The sequence below is a fragment of the Balaenoptera ricei genome, chromosome 14, assembly GCF_028023285.1.
Source record: "Balaenoptera ricei isolate mBalRic1 chromosome 14, mBalRic1.hap2, whole genome shotgun sequence".
NCBI lineage: Eukaryota > Metazoa > Chordata > Mammalia > Artiodactyla > Balaenopteridae > Balaenoptera > Balaenoptera ricei.
In genome coordinates, this window is record NC_082652.1 from 49,561,477 (window position 1) to 49,584,321 (window position 22,845).

General features: G+C 37.1%; 1 protein-coding gene across 6 annotated transcripts in view; it reads right to left on the reverse strand.

Moving 5' to 3' along the window:
• NOL4 (nucleolar protein 4) overlaps nucleotides 1-22,845 on the reverse strand; it is a 399,753-nt gene that overhangs the window by 191,495 nt on the left and 185,413 nt on the right. The gene's annotated exons all lie outside the window — the stretch shown is intronic.

Genomic DNA, 22,845 nt, shown 5'->3' on the forward strand with positions numbered 1-22,845 from the left:
TGTTTACTTCTTTCTCTTTCCCTACTCTCCATTCCCTCCACCAATTAGTACAGACCCTAGAAATACCATTTGTTTAAATTATTTCTAACATCCCCACCAGCATTTTGTGTGAAGTAGTTTCATCAGCACCGGAGTCAATGGTTAATTCTCCCTATATAAAAAGAATTAACCTATAACAGTGTGTGGTGTATGTGTGTATGTATATTTAAGTATATCTATTAATATACATAATATGTACATCTATCTTTCTCTCTCTATATATATATATATACATACATATATCTATTTTCTCTCTATATGTATACATGTATATGTATATCTCTCTTTCTGTGTATAAATATATGTGATATATATTTGAAATCTCCCAAAGCGCCTGACCTACTTTTGTACTCACTTTCAGTAGCTCTTCATTATAGCCTTTAGGCCAAGTGCCTTGGGCAAAATGAATAGGAAAAATATATATATCATCTTCGTTTTAAGATTAATACTTGGAAATTTAATCCTAAAATCCAGGTCAGATGCTTATAAGGTCCAAAACACTATTTATTGCTTGCCCTAAAATGCAACATAGTCTCCCATCTCTAGTCCTTTGACTACATTTTGAAGTCAAAACATTCAGACTAAGGAGAAGTTTACTGATGCAGATAAAGTCATACGTGTGTTACATATGCATGCATGACTACTGCTAAAAGGTTAAAGGACATTGATTTTAAAATGATCAAACCAATACTGAGAGTAAGAAAGTAACAAGGAGATTCAGTTTTCCAGTAAATTAATTCTATGGAAGGGTGTTATCCTTGTTTGGGAGCTCTTAATTCGGCCCTTGCCATTGGAAGAATGGGCTCTAATTAAAGGAGCAGGATAGTGATGGCACTGAGATAAGCTACGTGTTGCAAAGCATATAACTTAAGCTCAGCACAATAATTAAGTAAGACTAATTCTGAGCTACCAATGAGGAAATAATGTATATTCTTTATATTACTTTCTTTACAAATTTTAACCAAATACCTATCGTGTGCTAGACACTCTTCTTGAGATTGTGAGCTCATAGAGTCTCCACATGGAATTTGTTCTTAGACTATAACAAAAGAATTACAATGCAAGGCAGAAAACAGTATCTATCCTACATGAGTTTCATATAAGGCACAATGAATAAAGTAGGTTCTTCGGAGAAAGAAAAGTTGCCTATACATCACTGGGGATGAGGAAGATATCAGAGAAGGCAGGTTACAAGAGGTACAATTTGAAAGAGGTGAGATATATGTAGATATATGATGGTGATGGTGGAGGTTTTTCTACTTCAGAGAGTATAAAAGAAAAAGAACCACAGGCAGGAAAGAGCTGGAAGAGGACAGGGAATTGAGTATATTCTACAATTCTACATACTAAGACAGGAAACTGTATATTTCAGTAAAGTTGTGGATCTTTTACTGCATATTCTTTTTTCTGGATCACAAAAAATCATTAACGGTTCTCCCAGGGTAGGTACTTGGAGAAGCCTACTGACTATGTGAGTCTAGTCTATTGAAAGTCTATCTCTGTTCCCACCTCAGAGCCACTGTCAACTGACTGGTAACAAAGCATTCTCCCAGTTCTAAGAGGACCTATTTTTTGAAATGGCCATTAATGTAATAACTTACAAATGGTTTCTTAATTGTCTAAATAAGTTATAAACTACTATTTTCATGCTTACCCATTAGCTTGTTTAGGGTTTCAAAGAACTAGACATTTTATAGAAAATCATAGGCATTAACATTTTTGAGAATTACAATGTGATTTGAAAATACCTCTGATTTATTTTGCTCATGAAGTCACAGTTATTGTGAATACTGTGTTTTACTGACTACATTTATAATACATTAAAATGTTAACTTTCAGTTAGAGGTAAGTGAAAATTATATAGGTATGGATATATATGTATACATATATACATGTGTGTATATATAGAGTGCTTTATACAAAGTTGATGTCATTTATATAAATTAATTTGATAATAAGACAAATGATGTCATAGATAGCATAATGCACTAATGCAGCTGAATAAGACATTCATGTAGTATTATCAACTCACTCAAGAAGTTATTTACTGCTATAACTTAAAACCAAAACAATTGATACCGTGGGTCTTTTATGTTCTGTCTCATACAACAAGCACTATATATGATGATAAAATCTCATTAAATTTAAAGTAAATCTAAGACAATTATACTATAGAAGTTCAATGTTTTCCATGAAAACTGACAGCTAACCACTGGAGAGAAATGTTCAAGAAAATACATTAAATGGGCAATAGAAACAAGAAACAATGTCATGCAGTATTACAATAAAGCCATTCTATTAGAAAGTGATTTGAAAATTTATAAAAGGAGTGACTCAGGGATTTACCATGAATTATCTCAAACTGAAAACTAAGTTAAATGAAAAAAAAGGTAACAGATTTGGGCTAAGTGATTCTGAAAAGAAATATTCTAATTAAAGCTAAAATTAATGCAATCCAAAAGGAGTTTCCCCTAATTTGGCATTTAGACAAACAACAACTCAAGAGGGTTTTTTTGCCTTGCCAGTAATAAGTCAGGAAATACTTTATCCTGAAAAGCTGAAAAGCAATGAAAAAAAAAACAAAGGAAAAGAAGACCAATTATAACAAGCTTACTATTTGAAGCAAGTGTCATGGAGCTGGATAGGACTTTGGCTATCTTCAAATTTATCCTTACAGCAAGCACTGTTGGGTCTTTCCACCTCACAGACGCTCCCCTCTCTGGGAAGTGCCCTTGGCTCACAGTGATAAGACATAAGCAGCCATACTTCTATTTTGTCTGTTAACCCTTTTGGATCCGATTCCTTCACTAACTTGAACAAATCAGCCATTATTCTGCCTAATGCATCATTCTGAGTTCCGGTCCACCAGGTCACAACAAGCCATTTGCTTTCACTCACTGCCATGTCCCAGGATCATATTAATTCTCCGGTTCTGTACCACAATCTAGTTCACAGGGGACTTTAACTGCCAAACCAAATCCTACTAGAAACCACCACAGTTCTACAATATGATGAAACCATACTAAAATTTCTGGGGAGCAAAAATGGTAAAATCATGTCTGCCTTGGTAAGACATGATGATAAGGGATGGATGATAATTCTAAAATATAAGGGCCTGCATTCTCGATGAGGGGGAATCTAGGTTCCGGAGCATAACTATATACTATACACCCACTCCAAAGTGAAGGATATGTTGTTAAAACTTGACTTCTTTACCAATAAGAAGAAGGCACATCACCTAGTAGGTTTTGTCTGGTGTAGATTACAGTGAAAGGGGATTTTCCAATTAACCTTCATGAAGACAAAGTGAATCAGGTATCTGTAGCAGACCAGGATGGCGTATGGAGCCGGGGGTAATCCCTAACAGGAGAATTTCTGTCAGGACAACCAAGGTTTTAGTGTAAGGCAGTGTATTCTTCCTTGAATGACTTTGCCTTTTGATAAGAGCTCCTAACTCTTTTCCACATGGACATCATGAACTGAGCACACTTGGTCCACTAAACATTGTATTTAGGCATGCTCAGTAGTCCTTCCTCATCAAGTGGAAGTGCAATATATAGAAATGAGTCTGTTCAGCCCCAGCGGTGTGTGAGCAGGTTGCTGAAAACTGTCACACAACAGTTGTTTCTTTCATCTCTGCCTAACTGTCTTAAAAGAAGTTCTTCATCAAAACCGAGAACGAAAAATGTCAGCCTGGTTTCCATAACTCTGTGAAACACTGCAAAGGTACAGTCCTTTCATGGAGAGACCCAAATATAGAAGAAAATCCACTAAATGGGCAAGACTTTGAGCAGTAAGTCTAGTTGTATATTCTCCTTAGAACAAAGATAATCTACGGTTATTTTTTACACCATTTCTTAGGAAGCAGCCAAATGGTATAGAGACATGAAAAAGAACAGTTTGGAGTATTTTTAAAGAGAAGTTGGAGGAAGGATGATATTTGATAGATCTTTCACAATAGGCTAAGGGCTTAAAATGTTCATATCCATGTTAATTTCCAACAAAACCCCAGGTTTGCTCAGTGGGATCATGAATTGCGTGGCAATTAAAGCGGGGGTAGAGGATACACATGGACAGGCACTGGGGGCTTCTGTCACCATGTTGATCTGAGTACCCAGTTTGCCAACAAAGTACCCAATCTTAAGATCTTGATAAAGTACAAAATCTGAGAAGCTTGCCAACTTCTCTGTGGCAGAGCATTTGTATTTGATGCCTTTAATTAGAGGGGATAGTTACTTGTCCTCAGTAGATGGACACTTACTTTTGACTTGGTCCTGTATTTCATGCCCATTCTTTCTCTAACACAACTATATATGAACTTCAGAATGTTTTATATGCTACCTTTTTTTCCCCCACACATTAAATTTAATCAATGAAATCACATCGCAGTAAAAGAAATGAAGCAACTGGAAGATTTCCCTTGGAGTCATTGCTCTTTTTACCTACTCCATCCCTAACAAATTACAGACCTTAAAAAATAATGGAATGAACTATTAAAAACTATAAAAAGTAGCTGTGGTAGGGGACTTCCCTGGTGATACAGTGGTTAAGACTCCGTACTTCCACTGCAGGGGGCATGGGTTCAATTTCTGGTCAGGGAACTAAGACCCTGCATGCTGTGCATCGTGGCCAAAATAAGTAAGTAAATAAATAAATTTTTAAAAAGAAAAGAAAGAAGACAATAAAAAAGAAAAACATTTAAAAAAATAGCTGTGATGCTCTGAGAGATATTACCTGAGCCTGAGGGGTTGCCTTTCAGGATGTGGTCATGTTCTAAACCAGCTACTGATACTTGGGGTTACCTCTCTTAGCCACAATATCAGTCTGGAAAACAAGCCTTTCCAGAAATGGAAGTGACACTTCTCACAATTCTTCTCTACAGCTGTAGGTTCTGTTGGCCTGTGGGAAGGATACTTCCAAGAAATGAGCTAGACAACTGACCATTTCACACCATGCAGGCCACTATGGGAAGAGAGAAACAGAAGAGCTATGTATTGCCTGCCATCATCGATCCTGAGTAACTGGGGAATAAAAGATTTCCGAAAACCAAAATGGGTTGGAATGAGGGTCCACGAGAACACCTGAAGCATTTCTTATTCTGCTCTGCAGAAAGAAAAATATTGTCAAAGCAATCCTTGCAGGCAGAGACAAATCTCATTTCCTGACATGACGCTCCACCTGGCAAATACCCTGAGTCATTTAATTGCTAGTGAAAGAAAAGAAAATATGGAAGGAGTAGTGGAGCTGGTTCATCATAACTACTAGCTATGGCTTTGGAATAAGGCACAGAAATAGTGCAACTAATGCAATATTTATCTAGATTTCTTTGTTTGCTGTCAGCTGTCAAGTGTCTGAGGATTAAAAACAGATGCCTCATTTTCTTAAGTTTTATTTCCACTGTTGTATACAGGGGATAGTAGCGGTACTTAAATATGCTAATTAGTCCATTAACTGTATAATTTCAATTATTACGGAACTAAAAGAGGTAAGAATATTCTTTGGTGATCCGGCCTCAGAAAGTGGGGCTTCTTAACATCACCTCTCTTTCTCTGTGCAACAGCTGGACAGGACTTAGATTTAGTTATATTTGGGGAAAATGAGGTTGTTTGTGGTTTAAGTGAAATAGGTAGTAAGTTTTCAGTAGAATTATCTTTGGATGTACAAGAAAGTTGCGTGATGTGTGATGGTGTGATGTGTGTGTATGTGTGTGTGTGTGTGTGTGTGTGTTTGTGTGTCTGTGCGTTAGCAGCAAAATGATGATATGTATTAGGCACCCATAGGGACAGAAACCTAGTTCATACAATCCCCTCCTAATACACAAGTGTAGGCTCCAGGAAGCATGATCACTTGCCACCCTGGAAAAATTTGGAGCTTTGAGACAGAGAAAAAGGGAGTCATTGGAACTAGGTCTTTTTATGTTAATCTTTAGAAAGAAAGTATAACAATTATGGTCGATGGAGTTCCCATCCTTTAAAAAAAAATTAGAGCTGCCTTTAGTTCTTGTCTTTCCAGATTATTAGGTAACCAAGTCCTTTATGAAATTTTGTGAGAAATTCCAGTGCCCCTTCCATAGATTCCCATTTTTTGTACTGTTTTTGCTTAATTTAGCCAAAGACAATTTTTAACTTGAAAAAAGAAAGCTTAACTAATGCATAATATTTGTTTTACTTCTGAAAAATCTGAGGAACAGAAATGTTAAGTGACTTGACTGGGTTCAGTTAAAAATACAAAGTACATGTTAAAAGGACTTGAGGTCATGTAATAAAATATAGTCACAGAACTAGAGGATGCTAAATTTGAAAAGAGAACACTTTTAGGGGTTGTAGGGAGAGATATAATTTAATCCAATATTTGAACATTTTAATGTGTTTTTATTACCTGTCAGAAGATTAAAGATTAGAAGTTATACAGATCAGTTTTTTGTAAAGTATATGAGAAGTCACTCTGACAAAATTATCAAAAGATCAAATAAGTTTCTCTCTAGAGGTGTTTAATTATGAAATGTAAGCTATTGGAGGGCAAGTTCTAGTTCTTATTCCTTTATCAGTCTGTGATTAGCGCATGGTAATTATACAATAACTATTTGTTGAATTAGACAATCACAGGAGATCACAATCACATATCTATTTAGTGTCTGTTTAAATAAAGTGTGAGTCTTTTTACTTCTCTTTATATGTTCGTGAACTATTTATTTATTAATAAATATTGTGTTACTGCATTAGACACTGGTAGGAAGAATCTAAAAGTGCCCCTCCCCACAAGATTCCACACCCTAATTCCTAGAACCTATAAATATGATGAGATATTACTCCTGTGATTATGGTATGTCATATGGTACAGAGGATGTTTAATAGGGAGATTACCTGACTGGGCTTGATCAATTACATGAACAGTTAAAAGCACAGAGCTCTCTCCAGTTACTGGCAGAAAAGGAAGTTAGAGAGATCCAAAGCACAAAAGGTTTCTCACAGTGCCACTGATGGCTTGAAGATGGAGGAGGTCACATAAGAGAATGCAAGCAGTGTTAAGGGGCAGGGCTGACAGCTGACGAGGAAACAGGGACCTCAGTCCTACAACCACAAGGAAGTAACCTCTGCCTACAACTTGAATAAGCTCTGAAGTGGATTCTTTACCAGTCTCCTGATAAGAGGTTAGACAGGTTGACACCTTGATTTTACCCTTTGTGATACCCGGAGCTTAGAACCTAGTTGAACTTGCCTCAACTCTTGACCTATAGAGCTGTTAAGCTTGTGGTAATTTACTACACAGCAATATAAAATGAATACAGTGACAAACATCAAGGAATGTCTATGGTGCATTAAGATAGGTAATACCACTCAAAATTATTCAAGTATATTTCAATGATTGGTGTGTATCAGTGTTTCTCAAACTTTAATTGCTTCAGAATTTCCTGGGTAGATTGTTAACAATACAGATTCCCTTGGGCACTAAAAACTTCTAACCCAATAAAAATCTGAAGTCTTGGTTTCATTTATCTTGGTCAGGGGCAGGAAGCAATTCTAGAATCTAGAAGCAATTCTTTTACAAGAGTTTTGGGGCCACATGTGAGAAATTAATGTAGATCATCTCCCACAACTAACTGGTTGAATATGCAATTGTGGGAGGTAAGTGTTGATACTAAGAGAACTGAATATGACTGACAGCTCTCAAATCTGAGCTCAGTAAGACAGAATCTAAGTATATTTTAATGCCATTTAACAAATCTCTAGGAAATTGTCAGAAAAAGAGTCCAGCCAAATATTCTCTCCCTTGATCAAAACTAATAAACAAGAGCCAGTCTGGGCCCACTTTTTAAAAGACTCCTAAAAGGATATGATTTTGCCCAAAGAGCTTATTTCAATACGTACTGAAGAACTAAAGATGTTATTTTTGGGAAAAAGGATCACTTTGATTACCTTGATTAACAAACTCCTAGGCAAGAAGGTCTTTACCAAGGTCAAGTGTATGTTTACAAAGTCAAGAATCTTTACCCATAGAGCAGAACTGTGTACCAACTATGGGTATCACATGTGCTGAAATCATTGTCAGTTTTTGCTTGCATAGTAGGTAAAGAGTATCATTCTAGGAAACATTGTCAAAATCTTCCAAATTTGTTCTCAGTGTCCCTCATGTTCTTTTTCCCATCTTCATGGCAAATCCACAAGCTATCTGTGTGCACATTGGCTCTCTGTAAGCCACTTTACTGAGAAACAGATTGACAGATTGACTGATTGATTATCCCTTGACTGAAGTTCCCCCACAGGAAAATGCTACTTCAGCTAGGCACTTGTAATTTAAACCTTTTATCTCTAATTGTGGAATGAAAGGCTTTTCTCGTGGTATTTTCAGCCATTAGCAAGCAGATGAAGAAGAGAAATCCTGCAGTCGTCTAGACCTAATTCATTCCCAGGTTTTCAGAGTAACTTAGAGGTGAATGATTAGAGTGCATGATCTGTGGTGTTTTCTCCTAACCCTCCTACTCTCAAAAAAGTCCCTCTCCCTCCTGCAGTGGGTGAGCCAGGACCACTCAACAAGGAAGCTGAAGCTCTCATGCCAACATCCTGAAACTTCAAGAAACCTGAGCCACCAAGCACTTCTTGGACTTAATAAGCAAATCCTACACTGAGAATTCTGAAAGGTTCTCCACACACTCCTTCCTCTTATGCACTGGTCATTTGCTGGTTTGCTCTCAGATCCATTCTTCTCCCTTTCTTTGCAAACCATTTCCCAGGTTTCCTTGACTATTGTCTTATGACTTGGTTTAAACAATGGGAGATACTGGCAGAGACAGGAGGGGAGAAAGAGAAAATGTCTGGGTATCCCCACTCCCCATCCCACACATACACCCTCTCTGATTCAGGAGACCTCTCTGTCTCCAACTCAGGGGGCATCTTCTCCATGTCTCAGTCCTGCCAGGAAGTGTCTTCCTGCCAGGGAGCATCTTCTGTGTGTCTGTTTCCCAGCAAGTAGCTCTGGCTCTTGGCCTCTAGTAATGCCAACTCCTCCCCAGCTTTTCCACCTCTAGCTCTAGCAGAGGTTTCCTTCTGTTATTAATTCCTGCATTGCTTCACACATTGCAAAGAGTGCCTTGTATTAAATTTTTCTAATGAATGACATGGAATGAACAACATTTTCCAGATTGGATCACAACTGATATAATTCACTTTACTTTGGCCTCAAGACTTCTGTTTTCTAGCACCTGTGATGTTCTTAGAGTCAATATTTTGTGACTTTTTTTCCTTCATAATGCCAATTCATTATCTGATATCCAAGAAGTTTTCCCTGAGCTTTCTGTACTATTTCTACCTCTGGGGTTGAAATCCATCATCGTCCATAACAGTGGTATTAATGAACTTCTTGGCCATCTTGAAGGATTCAAGGTCACTAAGAGTTTTGGTGGCAATTATAAAGCATTATTATTTAGATGCTTGTCAAAGTATTGGTATCTTTCTAATAAACAATAAATTATTCTGATTTAAACAAAAAGATTCATCTGAGTAATGCCAATTGTTTTGAATCATTAAACATCTTAATTACACAAATCCTTTTGGTAGTCATTTCCTTTACAATATTCAAAACAGATCTGGGCATAAAATAAGATTATCAGTTTTTCTATTTTAAAGATCTTGATAAAGATAAAGAACTTATTTGCTCAAGTCACCTCGATGGTGACAAACATAGGATTAGAAACTGATTTCCTAATTTCAGACCAAATTTCTATCTAAATTGTACTGCTACACCTCAGCAGGAAACACAAGTCTAGGTATTGTGAGGAGAAGTGCCTGAAAAAGCAGTGCTACGTGGGGAAGGAAAAGACTTAACTTTCGATTTAGGAGGCTCTTAGAGACACTACCAAATTGAAAGGTGTCATCTAAGGTTACCCATTTTGCAGTACTTCATAAAATCAGGAATCACAGTGAATAGCCTGCTACCACCTTCCCCTCACTTAACAAAGGCATTCTGCCTATGCTTCTTGTAATTAGCATAAACTGAACAGCCATGATATTTTTATAAATGCAGATGAACTTTCAATATCACCATGATTAGCAGAGTACTGGCTGACCAATGACATGATATTTATAACCAAAGACAATTCCATTTGACATTCAGGGCTGAATGATGTCAAACGATATTATTTTAGAAAACTTGCTAAAATTTTGAGTAAGTAGAAAAAAACAAAGAATTTACAATTATATGAGATCAAAGAAAACCGACATTAACATCAGTATTTAAAGGATACAGAAAATTAAAGTCCTCTTGTTGAAGGAGAACAGTAACATGTTTGTTACTTTTCTATTTAAAAAGTGATTTTTATCTCATCATCACAAGAAAACTGAAATTTGTAACTATGTGTGGTAACGGATATTAACTAGACTTACTGTGGTTAGCATTTCACAACCTATACATCAAATCATTATGCTGTACACCTAAAACTAATATAAGGTTGTGTGTCAATTATATCTCAATTTAAAAAAATAAAGGAGTTGCACTCAGACCACAGTTAAGATCTATGCAAAGCACCATGAAGCCAGGGGCCCTGCAGCCACCTCAACAGGGTAAAGCTCTGATACCACTTATATTCCCACCATCACACCCATCACCCCAGATCACCAGAGCCTGGGCAAAGGATAGATGAGGGCCAGTGGTCACACTCATCGGAAAGAGTATGAAACCTGGATGACCATGAATGGCTTCATTGCTATGAATGAGTATTCAGTAAGTGTACAACATGTGCATATGCCACCAGGTGCAAGGTTGAATAGTTCTGTGAGTAAATACAAAAGAAATGGGGAGAAGGGGAGAAAGACCTACTCGCCCAACTCTAAAATAAACTTCTCTGCAAAAATAGCAAACGCTGTGCTTGCAATGTAGAGAGTAAACTATAAGTCAGGGATATTTATAAATAATAAAATGTTCAACTTTAATAACAGCAGGATTCTAGAGTGTTCCTCATCAGTCCATAAAGCCTTCAGACATTTGTCACCACCCAGGGATAAAACGGTGAGACATTTTCAACCACAGACATAGTACTTGCTTTGGTTGTATTAACTGCAGGAACTTAACAAACAGTAAAGACAGAAGAGTTGTTTCCACATTTTACATTTCTACTTTACACTCTAAGTACTGAGTACCCTCAGTATACTTGAGTCAGTTTAAAGCTTTAATTGTATTAATCCTGAATTAAATAACCAGAGGTTAGTCTTAGCACCGATTTTGGGAAAAAGGAGGATCATGGTTCAAGGAAACCATGAAAGCCCTCAAAGCATTGACTTTGAAACAAAGCAAACTCTTCCAAGTTGTGGGTGGCTGAGGAGCTGACTCTAATTGAGCAGCCTGGGCAAAATCAGGGCAGCCATCCTGCCCTAAGTCCTCCTCTAGAGAAAGGCTCTCCCAGGCCCATCCCTACCAATGACCATGTAACAATGTTTGAAACAAGGTCAACTGGTTTAAAACAATGGTTGGAGGGTCACAGAGGTCCTGCTCTCTGTCTGGGGTGGAGCCTAACAGGTTCATCTCTCAAACCAAAAGCTGCAACCAGCATTCCAGACCAACCTCCCAGGGAACCAACAACTAGCCAGGGTCTGTTCTTTTCCTCTGCTGAGGTCAATTGCTTTATTTTGGAAGATGTTGTCCAGATCAGACAAAAAAAAAAAAAAAAAAAGGTAATTTTCATAACTGACCTAATTTATAATTTATAGGGACCCAGTGAAGTAAAATTCATAGGCATTGTTTGCCACATTTTACCAAAGTGAAAATAGTTGAGTCTTGAAAAGATCCTGTGATTCTCTAAAGGTAGCACAGTTAATGAATGACAAAGCTGGCACTTAATGGCAGACGTCACAACCAGCCCTTGGAAACCACTATGCTCTATTAGCTCTCAAGGAAGGTAGGCTTTAGAGATGGCTTGAGTATGGGGAGAGTAGAATATAAAGAAAGCAAACTAAGGAGGAAGAGGAGAAGGATGGGGAGGAGGAGGAAGACAAGATAAAGGCAACTTGGAACAAGCTCTACAACAGGGAGACAGCCAGTAGGCAGAAGAGGTACTTGGTGAAGGGCACTGAGGCCACGAATCATGGGATTAGGAAGAAATACCCTGGGAGGTGTCAGGAACCTGGTGAAATAAAGTGATCAAGTGATCATCATTAGTGTTCGTGTAGGGGGTACTGAAGTTGGAGAAATACCCTCTAAGAACATAGCCTCTTCCTCTTGCTCTGATGCCCAAATCTGCTAAATCACAAACAATGAAAGGTTAAGCTTTTTTCTTTGCTGTGTGCCCTGAAGCTAGCATTATGACTTCTGTGGAGTGGATATTCAGCAAATGCCTCAAGAATTACATTGATTCCAAACCACATTGATTCTATTTTCTCAATTCTTGCTTTTCCTAGTTCAAAAATTTTATATTATATCATACATCAATTTTTCACACATGTAAGTCATTTTTCCCCAAATGTTTATGGCCCTTGCTGTAACATTCCTTTGCATAAAGTAGTATATATAACAAGTCGCCAAGTAGAAATATGGTATTTTTAAAAAGTCAATGGAAGAAGAGAAAACATTTGGGGTTTTGCTGATGTTTTATTTATTACAGTAAAAGGACTGTCAAAAAGTAATGTCAGAGTGAGTTTGAGAAAAATAAAAATGACTAAGTATTAAAAGGATTCTCAGGTAATAAATATTCTTTTTAGAGAAGTTATATATGTTCATTTTGATTAATACTGTTTCTATCATGATAAATCACTGAACTCTCCTCAAATTGAAAATAAAACATCTGTCTTGGTTGACCATTAAAAAATAATATCTTTAAGTCTCTGTACTGATTGTATCCACTTAAACTCTCTGAATTATACCCAAATAAGAGCTGTTTACAAAGTGATTATTTTTAATTAGCCAAGAGCTGCTCAAAATATACTCCTCTCCCCCCACCCCCATGCTACTATACCAAAATTACATAACCATGTCCATCTATAAAATTGTCCTTTAGCTAAAGTGCAGTGGATTCTGATTTGAAAGCCCTAGCTTCTTGATTTAAACCAGAGAAGAAACATTTACTGAGCTTTGAATGGCCAGTTTAGTGTGGTGTTCATTGCTGATGGCACATTTTCATGATCCTTTCTCAGTGGCTCTCCATTCAAAGAAACTAAACAGGACAAGTAATTACACTGAATACATCATTTTAGTGTATGGACATCCTCTCCATACTCCCTTCTGGAACAAATAAACCTGCCAACAGCCTACTGTCTTGGTAGCCACATGACCTCCAAGGTCAATACTGCCAAGGCAGGCACCTGACCAAAGAACCATCAAACCATAAAAGGTCAAAACCACAACCAATGTGGTCAAACCAGAAAGGTGATTTAGGTCAAAAAGGTTCCATCTCAGAATTTGAGCTAACTCCTCTCTCCTCAGTGTGTGGGCTAGTGACGAGTAGTGTCAAAATCATCTGTGAACCTGTTAGAAACACTGAATGTCAGGTCTTACCCCAAACCTACTGGATCAGAATCTGCATTTTAATAAGACTCCCATTCTATACATGTGCATAATAAAATCTCAGAAGCCCAAACTCCTAACTGGGTTAGCAGTCACAGCTGAAGCAAAGTCACAAGGAAACACTGGGCTGAAGAGGTTACCAGGGTCCATGTTCAAGCTGAATTCAGCAGAGGAAGCCACAGCGTGAGGAGAGAGGGACACAGAGAAAAGGTACATAGTACAGGGACTATGTGGCAGGTTGGCCTCACATGGTGTCATCATAATTACTAATTGTGCCCCATTCGACTCTCAAATGTGTTCCTGTTTGGGCAACAGATTATATGATAACTCTATATATAACTCAGTAAGATCAAAGTTAATTCACAGCCTGGCTGTTCCCTACTTTCTGTTCTTGGATTCCTTAAATCACTGTCTCCCTTATTGTGACACATCATTCTTAAAAACACTGACATCTCCCTTCTGCCTTCATTATTTGAAGCAACTGATGCAAATATATTTACTGTTTAATTAGTGCCTACTATGTACCATGAAAAATAATTAAAAATTATGTGCTGGGTACTTCCTCTGTTATATCTATTCCTCAAAGCAGGCCCAGGTAATCTAATGTCACAGAGGCATATTCTGGGATCTTGATTAAATGACTTCCTCAAGGTCCCATAGGTGCCAAGGCCTGATTCACACTCAGGGCAGCTGACTCCACGGCCCTTGTCTTTTCCTCTCCACCCCATATCTCTCCAGGAGACGATCTCATGTCACCTAATTCTTCTGGTGATGCTGCAAACCCCAGCCATGAAAAGAAACCATGCTGGGACTTCCCTGGTGGTCCAGTGGGTAAGACTCCGTGCTCCCAATGTAGGGGGCCTGGGTTCGATCCCTAGTCAGGGAACTAGATCCCACATGCATGACACAACTCAGAAGCCCACATGCCGCAACTAAAGATCCCACATGCCGCAGCTAAGACCCTTCGTAGCCAAAATAAATAAATAAATATTAAAAATAAAGAAACCATGTTAGGCATGATTGTCTCTGAAGGCAGAGAAACACTTTCTGTTTAAAGGATACTATCCTCTATCTCTCAATTTTTCTGACAAAATGCTTGAGTGCTTTGTAGATATGAATTGAGCTTAATTTTTTGGACCAAAGAAAACAAGACATAGATTTCTTTATTTTACTCTACTTAAACATTTTTTCCAAAAAATATACCTTTTTCTTACAGGCATCAAGGTATAATAATCAATCTGTAATAGTAAATATAGTGACATAACAACGTAAATAAATTAATGAATTAAACCAGGACAACATTTTACATTTACTCAACATGCATATCACTTCAGCTATTATTTACAACTGTTATTAAGACAGTGCATGCCCGGGTTAAATATCTACAGAATCCTGAATTTCAATTCTCTTATTACTTTTGCTTATTTTTCCTTTTAGGGGTGGGAAGAGGGAATAGGAAGTAAGACTACAGTGGGATGCAAGGCACAATGCTTGCCCCATAGCAGTGGCTCAACAAATTCTAAATAAATCGCCCAGTAGATGGATGAAAGGAAGGAAGGAAAGGAGGAAGAAAGAAAAGAAGGTAGGCACATGCTCCTTGGTGATCAGAAAGAGAATATAATACTCTTCAAAAATCAGGATATTGAAATAGTTCTGGTTTTGCTGACTATGACTGATAATAAGATACTAATTGATTCTACTGAATAAAGTTTCTCAGATATAAGAATCAGAGAAGGTGAAAAACAAATGAAAGATGAAGGGGGACAGTAGGGAGAGCAAGTCATGGCAGGGGATGGGAGGGAGGAGAGGAGAGATGAATGGGTGTAGAAGGGGCAGGGAGGGGAAGACAGGAGAGGGGAGGGTGGGGAGATAAAGAGGAGGGGAGAAGAGAGGAGGAGAGTGGTTGAGAAGGAACACTTATTTCAGTACAAATAACAATTACTTAGAGTTATCTGATTAACATGTGGGTCTCCCCCAGGACCCCAAGCTCTGAGAGAGCAGGGCCTAGGTCATTTTCACTCTCTGTTGTTATCTACCACAGCTTCTGTGCCCGAGTACTGTGCTTCTCTGTGATAAAGAATTGGATCCTTTTATTTCCAGTGTCTCATGGACAAATAATTTGTAAAATTAAAAAACTAGAAACATACAAAATACAAACCCATTTATTTGTGATTAAATTCCACAGACATATAATTGCTCTGTTCCAAATCCATTACTCGCCATGGACCAGTAACAGTTTGCAGACCAACACTGGTCCACTAACGGCTCCTTGAAGAGCTTGACCTGATAGAAACTCATTAAAATTTAGTAAAATATATAAACATTATAGATATCTGAACATTAGCAGTTTAGCAATAAATTATAGGTATATCATGGTTTTTGTGGAATTTGATCTATTTATTTTCCTCATTTTATTGCCACCACAATTCTGGGAAGAAAACAGGGTGGTAACTATGACCCCTATTTTAAATGGTTACATTGATGACAAAGGACAGGCTTGTTTACTGTTGGTGACTCAGTAGAACAGAAGGAGACTCAGTTCTCTTGACCCCCAGGCCACTGCTTTCTCTGATAGGCCTGGGTGGCTCCTTTTTTCTGCCATCAAATTGGACATGTGGCATTAATTAGTGAGCTGTAAGCACTTTCGTTTTCACTTTTGGCTAGCAGACTCCAGTGAATCTCTAATTTACACATTTCAGCTCTGTAGACATTTGCAGACCAGTATTTTAAGAGCTAGTCTTTAATTTGGCTTAGCCTGCCTTTCAGTATCTATAACCTTAAAATGAGTATTTCATTGTCATTCCAGCAGAGACCCTGCCACAACTAATCAACGGTTCCCAAAAGACGTGTATGGTCAATCCTATCCCACTTTGCTCTGGTCTGTAAATTGTTAGGTCTTTGGTAGTAAAAGCTGGCATACAACAACTCGTATAAAAACAATATGAAAACAATGACAACTTCAGCAAATCACTGGCAAAATGTTCTTTACAATCACTAATTCAAAATAATGATAAAAATGAAAAACACCTACATTCAAAATCTTAGTTACCATTTTTTAAAAAAGGGGTATATCTACAATCTATCATTCATCTAGCTATCTTGCTGGAAAAGTACATAACAAACTGTTAACAAAAATTATCCATTAGGAGTAGAGTGGGTTGAGAGTAGAAAATAGCAGGACTATTCCTTTTTCTTTGTAATTTTTATATTTTTGGAAATTTCTCTCATGAATGTATATTTAAATGAATACATAATTTATTAATAATACATTGGTAATACAAGTGATTCTAGAAAGTCTAAATGTTTTATTCATGAATATGTATTTTAAAACAAATGTGTAATACTTTATTAACATCTTCTGTTACTCTATCCATTGAACTTTGAAATAAAACAACATGCAAGTCAGGTTCTCAGCCCTTCAGTAGACAGATGAGGAAACTACAGTGGAGGTACAGGGCTGAGATTCCAAGGGAAATCTATGCAATGCCAAAGTCTGTATGGCTCCCACTTCTCTATGCTGCCAGGCAATAAAAAATGAGTATATTGTAAAAAAAAAAAAAAAAATGAGTATATTGTATCATTTAATGGAATCCCCTTTTCTTTCTAACTTAGGTAACATGGAGTGGATAAACAACAACAAAAAATATATCTGACATGCACCAGTAACAGTGACATAACCCAGAATTCTCTACCAAAATTGTTCATATAAGTTTGGTCAGAAGTATATTTTATATTTTAACTATCTACTGAATTTCCCCTCTGTTACTGTTAAATCAGTAAGAGATCCTTTTAGTTTCTAAAAGGTTAGATGTGGGTGCAGAGACCATGTTGAGTTTGCAAGGGTCATGTAGTGCACTGTGGATAATTTCATCGGATAACCGAAACTATTCTAGGATGGAGAAAGCATGACGCAAATATTTGCCAGATTACAAATCTAATTTTCTATCACACGTCCAGTAATGCATAATTTGCTTCTCACTGATAATTCCCCAAAACTCAAACACTTAAAATATATTTAAAATAAAAGAGTTACTAATAATATCATGTGAGTCCCACCACTGCTATTTCTCTTGAAATAGTTTCAACTATATCATAGTTGAAAACTATCATATAAATTTTAAGAGAGGATGGTTCACTAAGAAAACTAAGACTTGGGGTCAAGAAGAAAACATGCTCAATTAACAGGCTAAAATTCTAAGCTCTAAGGAAACCTTAAGAGAAGAACTTGGGAAAGATATCGTAAGGATTTGTAACAAAAAATAAACAGGAAAAAAAAAATCACATTTTTGAGCCTTTTTTCCCCCACTCCCCACTGTGAAGAATGACAAACAGAGGAAAGAACTAAAGGCAAAGAAGATTCCTGATATTCTCTATTTTCCAGGTGCTAAGAGAAGCACATGTCTCCTTCCTGTTATGGGTAACAGTCATCCCTTGGGACCTTATTACCTACAGTAAAAAAAAAAAATTAGTCATCACTTTTAAATTTCCTACTTGCTTAAAGCAATTTCTAGCGAGAGGATATACATGTGTAGTATTCTCTAATAAAGTCATGGCTTCTGGGATTTTCTAAATTTTGAAAACTTCTTTCCAGCTATTAGAAAAGCATTATATGTAATTTTTCATTCTTTTTCTTATTTTTTTAACTAATAGGAGTGACCGTTATTAGACAAGGTTGGAAGACATAGATAGCATCAATCAAGTTAATTTCTTACTCTCCTTTCAAAATCTACCTTAGGTTTGTTCCACAAATCATTATAGTAAAATGTGGATTGCTGTCCTTAATATTTATTATACAAGGCTAAACTTTACAATCCTATAGTTAGCTCTTACTAAGAGGTATGAGATATCAGTGATTCTGTCATAGATAAAGCAATAGTTTTCAAAGAGGCTTTGAAACAAAGAGGCTTTGTTGCATTAAGTTTTGCATGCAATTTAAAAGTACAGAATCAGGCTGCAGGATAAAATCATACATAGACAAGAACTCAGGACCAAAAAGTGAAAACCTTTTTCTACAGGTCACAAAGTTTGAATATCTTTAGTATATTTTGATGTTTTGACTCAGATATTGACACACAGACTCCTTTGTAGACCTGATTATAAACTCTACCCTTTCTTTTCTCTGGCTCTAATTTTCTTATCCTTCTCTACAACACATTCAGTGAAACCTATGAATGAAGTCTGCGTAGAGAAAGAAGCAAGTTCCCTAGCTACAAATGGTACCCTCACTTTTAAAAATGAAAAGCTCTCAAGACCTCCCTCCCACCAAGCCCCTTTCTCTCTGTAAGTTTGAAAATGAAAATTGTGCCAGAAAACATGATCGTGTTTTCTAAAGTTTAAAGGAATATCTCCATCATTTCCTATCCCAATTGTTATGAACCCCAGTACATTCACATTGAAGATCAGATGTTAGAAGAACTGTCTATGGATCTTTGATTAGAAATCTCCCAAAGTTGTAGGCAAAGTGAAAGGAGAGGTAGCATGTATATTCACAGACTGTTTATGAAACAATCAAAGACGTAAGAATAAGAAAGAAAAGGAAAGAAAATCCAGAGCAGTATTGAGACTTAAATTGGTGGATGAGGGATTGTGAGTGATTGCTATCATATATATTAAGCACCTAATACAGTGCAAGTTTCTTTGTATTAGTTAATCTCCTTTAATTCCCCAAACCATTCCTTGAAATAGTTATTATAGAGAAAAGTTCTATCTGCTAAAGAAAAAGTGTATCTGCAAAGGCCTTCCTAGATGACCACCCCTACCTTGTTGCCACATACTCCTTTCTGTTAGCACTTGTATGGCACTAACCTTCATCATAGTACGTTTCACAGTTGGGCAATAGGTGGAATAATACTGTGGTTAAGAGAATGGGTTTTGCAGCCAGAAAAACATAAATTCAAATGCAGGTGTGTCACTTACAAGTTGCGTGGTTTGGACATAATCTCTCCGAGCCTCAGTTTTCTCATAGGGACAGCAGAGACAGGTATAGTATTTACATTACATGACAAGTGATACGATTAAAGAAGTTAATGTTTGCAGAGCATCTAGCCCCAGTCTGATCTATATCAAGAAATAGTTTGGTATCATATGTGAGGGGAGACGCAGCCTCTGGTTATTTTCATTTTCCTGCAGTGTGCCCAGGCAGAAAGACGTCCAGAGTAATGGTTTTAAATGCTCGTTGAATGAATGAATCAATGAATGGATGGATGAATAATCTTCTGAGTCTCATGACAGCATTCTTTCCATTAAAACCCCCAATTGTCAAAATATTAGGCAATCTAATTTAATTAATAACTTACTTCGTGTAATTGTAATTGTTAATAAATGATTTTCACCCCCCCCCCCAAAAAAACCCCTCCAATTGTCTTCATCATTTTCCTTTTCCTGGAATAGAATAAGTTTCTGTAATCTTAAGTGACTACTATCATTTATTAAACACCAAGTGTGGTGCAAGTGTCTTTACATCAGTTATCTCCTTTAATTCCCAAAATAATTCCATGATGTAGTTACTATACATAACAGTTGGACCAGACTGTGTCCAATAGCCTGCTTACTGATAACACAAGACTTACGTGTACATAGAAACTCAAGACAAGACAATAAAAATAATTGTTTCCTCATCATTACCTCTCCACGGAGCATCCAAAAACAAGTTTCTACAATGCCTCATTTTAGAAATAAGAATGTGAGATAAAGAGTGAACTGGAATAATGCTATGCTATTAGTTATACAACTTTAAAAATATTCCTTGACCTCTCTAAGCTTAACATTCCTCATTCAGAAAACTGAGACATAACAGTAATTATATGTGTCCGGCAGTATTTGATAATTAAATGTGATAATGTGTGCAAAAAGGTGCACTGCATAAGGATAAACGAATGAATTTTCTTTGGGGAGAGAGGTAGCTGCCTCCCCACCATCCCCTCCTTAGGGCATCTTCTTGAAAATACATAGGTGTGATAAGAGGACAAACCTGTTGATTTTTCCCTGTAAGACTGGGACTTCTGACCCTTCAAACTGTAAATGCATGCCTCCAGAATTAGCTCAGGGCTTTCTTTCACAAGACGAACAGGAGACATCACAGATGCGTCTGTTTATCTCTCAAAGAGATAAAGAAGTTGGAATTGTTTTTTATTCTACATTACTGTATAAATATGTGTGAAATTGTCCAGACTCTGCAGTCGCTTTCATGTCACCTTACATCCTTACTCTGTAATAAATTGTGTTTTCTTTCTTGCTTCTATATAGGTATAGAGGGGTCTTTTAGGGGGCAGGATTGTTTTTATTTCCCCAAAATTATAAAGTACCAAAAATGTTCGTTGTTGAGGCTGCTATCGTAATCATTACAATTATTATCATTTCAGGATGACAGTAATAGAAAATTCTGCCAGTTATCCAGATAAAAAAGGCAATACAAAATACTTCTGTCCCTAGCTAATCGGGTAAGCTACAAAAGTGGTTTTCTCAAAAATTCAGCTAAATATATACTTTTTTTCCTTTGTACTGAATTTATTTTTATCATATATTAATGCCAAGGGCAGAGTACAAAAGTTCCCTAGTTAAAAACTATTAAATTTTAGAATTGTCAGACTCCAGTAATGAAAGTTAAACTTCTTTTTGATCACACTAAAAAAGTTGTACTTCAAAAGGAAAATACATGTCAAGTTCTCACATATTCTCATTGCTATATACAAATATTACAGAGGAAACAAAATACAGAGAGTAGTAAAATAAATGCTAAGATGCTAGGAAATTTCATGTAGTAACGTGACCTTCTAAAATAAACTACATTATGAGTAAGATAACTACTATAGGGACTTCCCTGGTGGTGCAGTGGTTAAGAATCCGCCTGCCAATGTAGGGAACATAGGTTCGAGCTCTGGTCCGGGAAGATCCCACATGCCGCGGAGCAACTAAGCCCGTGTGCCACAGCTACTGAAGCCCGCGCACCTAGAGCCCGTGCTCTGCAACAAGAGAAGCCACCATAATGAGAAGCCTGCGCACCTCAACAAAGAGTAGCCCCCGCTCGCCACAACTAGAGAAAGCCCACACGCAGCAACGAAGACCCAACGCAGCCAAAAAAACAAATAAATACAATAAATAAATTTATAAAAAACCAAAAAACCAAGATAACTACTATAATTAAATTCAGTATTTGTTTTTAAGGCTTATCTATCAAACAAGATGTCCAAAATCAAACTCACAGCTGCCGCAGTTACCATCGCCACTCTCCTCCCAAACCCCCTCCTCCTACTGACTTTCCCTCTGTCTAGCAATAGCACCCATGGGTTTCGGGTTTGAAGGTTCTTTAATGCTATCCAATCATTGGCCAAGTCTATCTTCTGCTTGTTTTATTACACTGCTTACCACAGATATTTTGATTTTCTATCTTACAGTCATTCTCACCAGACTGTTTTGATGAATGCCTGAACTTTAGCATTTTGCTCTGTAATTCTTACCATCTGTCTTGTTGCCTGTCACTTGGCAGAGGTCAGATAAACCTTGGTTGTATAAATTCACACATGAAATTCCATAGACTACATGTCTATAATTTCTTTTTCATCTCTTCCCTACGTTTAATTGTCAGTGCTTTTATGCTAGCTTAGGCTCTCCATCCTATTCATTTCTCTAACTATCATTCAGACCATCTATTCATCCTACCCCACATGTGTAGGATACATCTTCACAGAGAACTGCTCCTATTTTTCACTCTTGGTTCACAAACGCTCATTGGTCCCCAACTTCCCTCAAAAATATGTATCATCAAAAGCACAAAGCCCAGACTGACATTCTGGTCTTTCTACAACTGGATTTCAACAACTGCCCCAGCCACCTTCCCCATACACTATGCACCATGCCACCCATTTGCTTACATGCAACCCTAAGAAAACATAAATTTAGCATCTTACGTATTTGTCCTGAGACATACAAAGTAAAACTTAAAGAGTTAAAGTAAAATTTGAAGAGAAGATTTTTACATCAACATAAGTCCCAAAATTTTAAAAAGAGGCATCATTGCTAAATCACAGTTCTCAGGTGGCCTTCCAACCAACAATGTGTCATAGAATCAAATCTTACATAAATAGTCAAATTGAACCTTAGTTTGATTTTTAAAAGCAAGTACAAAAAGTGTTCATATCACAGTATTACCTTTTGTGCTGAAGATTTTTATTTTTAATATTTACTATAATACACATGCCAATCATCAACCATACTGGGTAGTTTTGGAACCTATCCTCAGTTTACATAGTAACTGACCATTAGCAAATCATGTATTAATGCCTCCCAAGTGGGTTTGTTTGTTGAGTTCTCCAGCAGAAG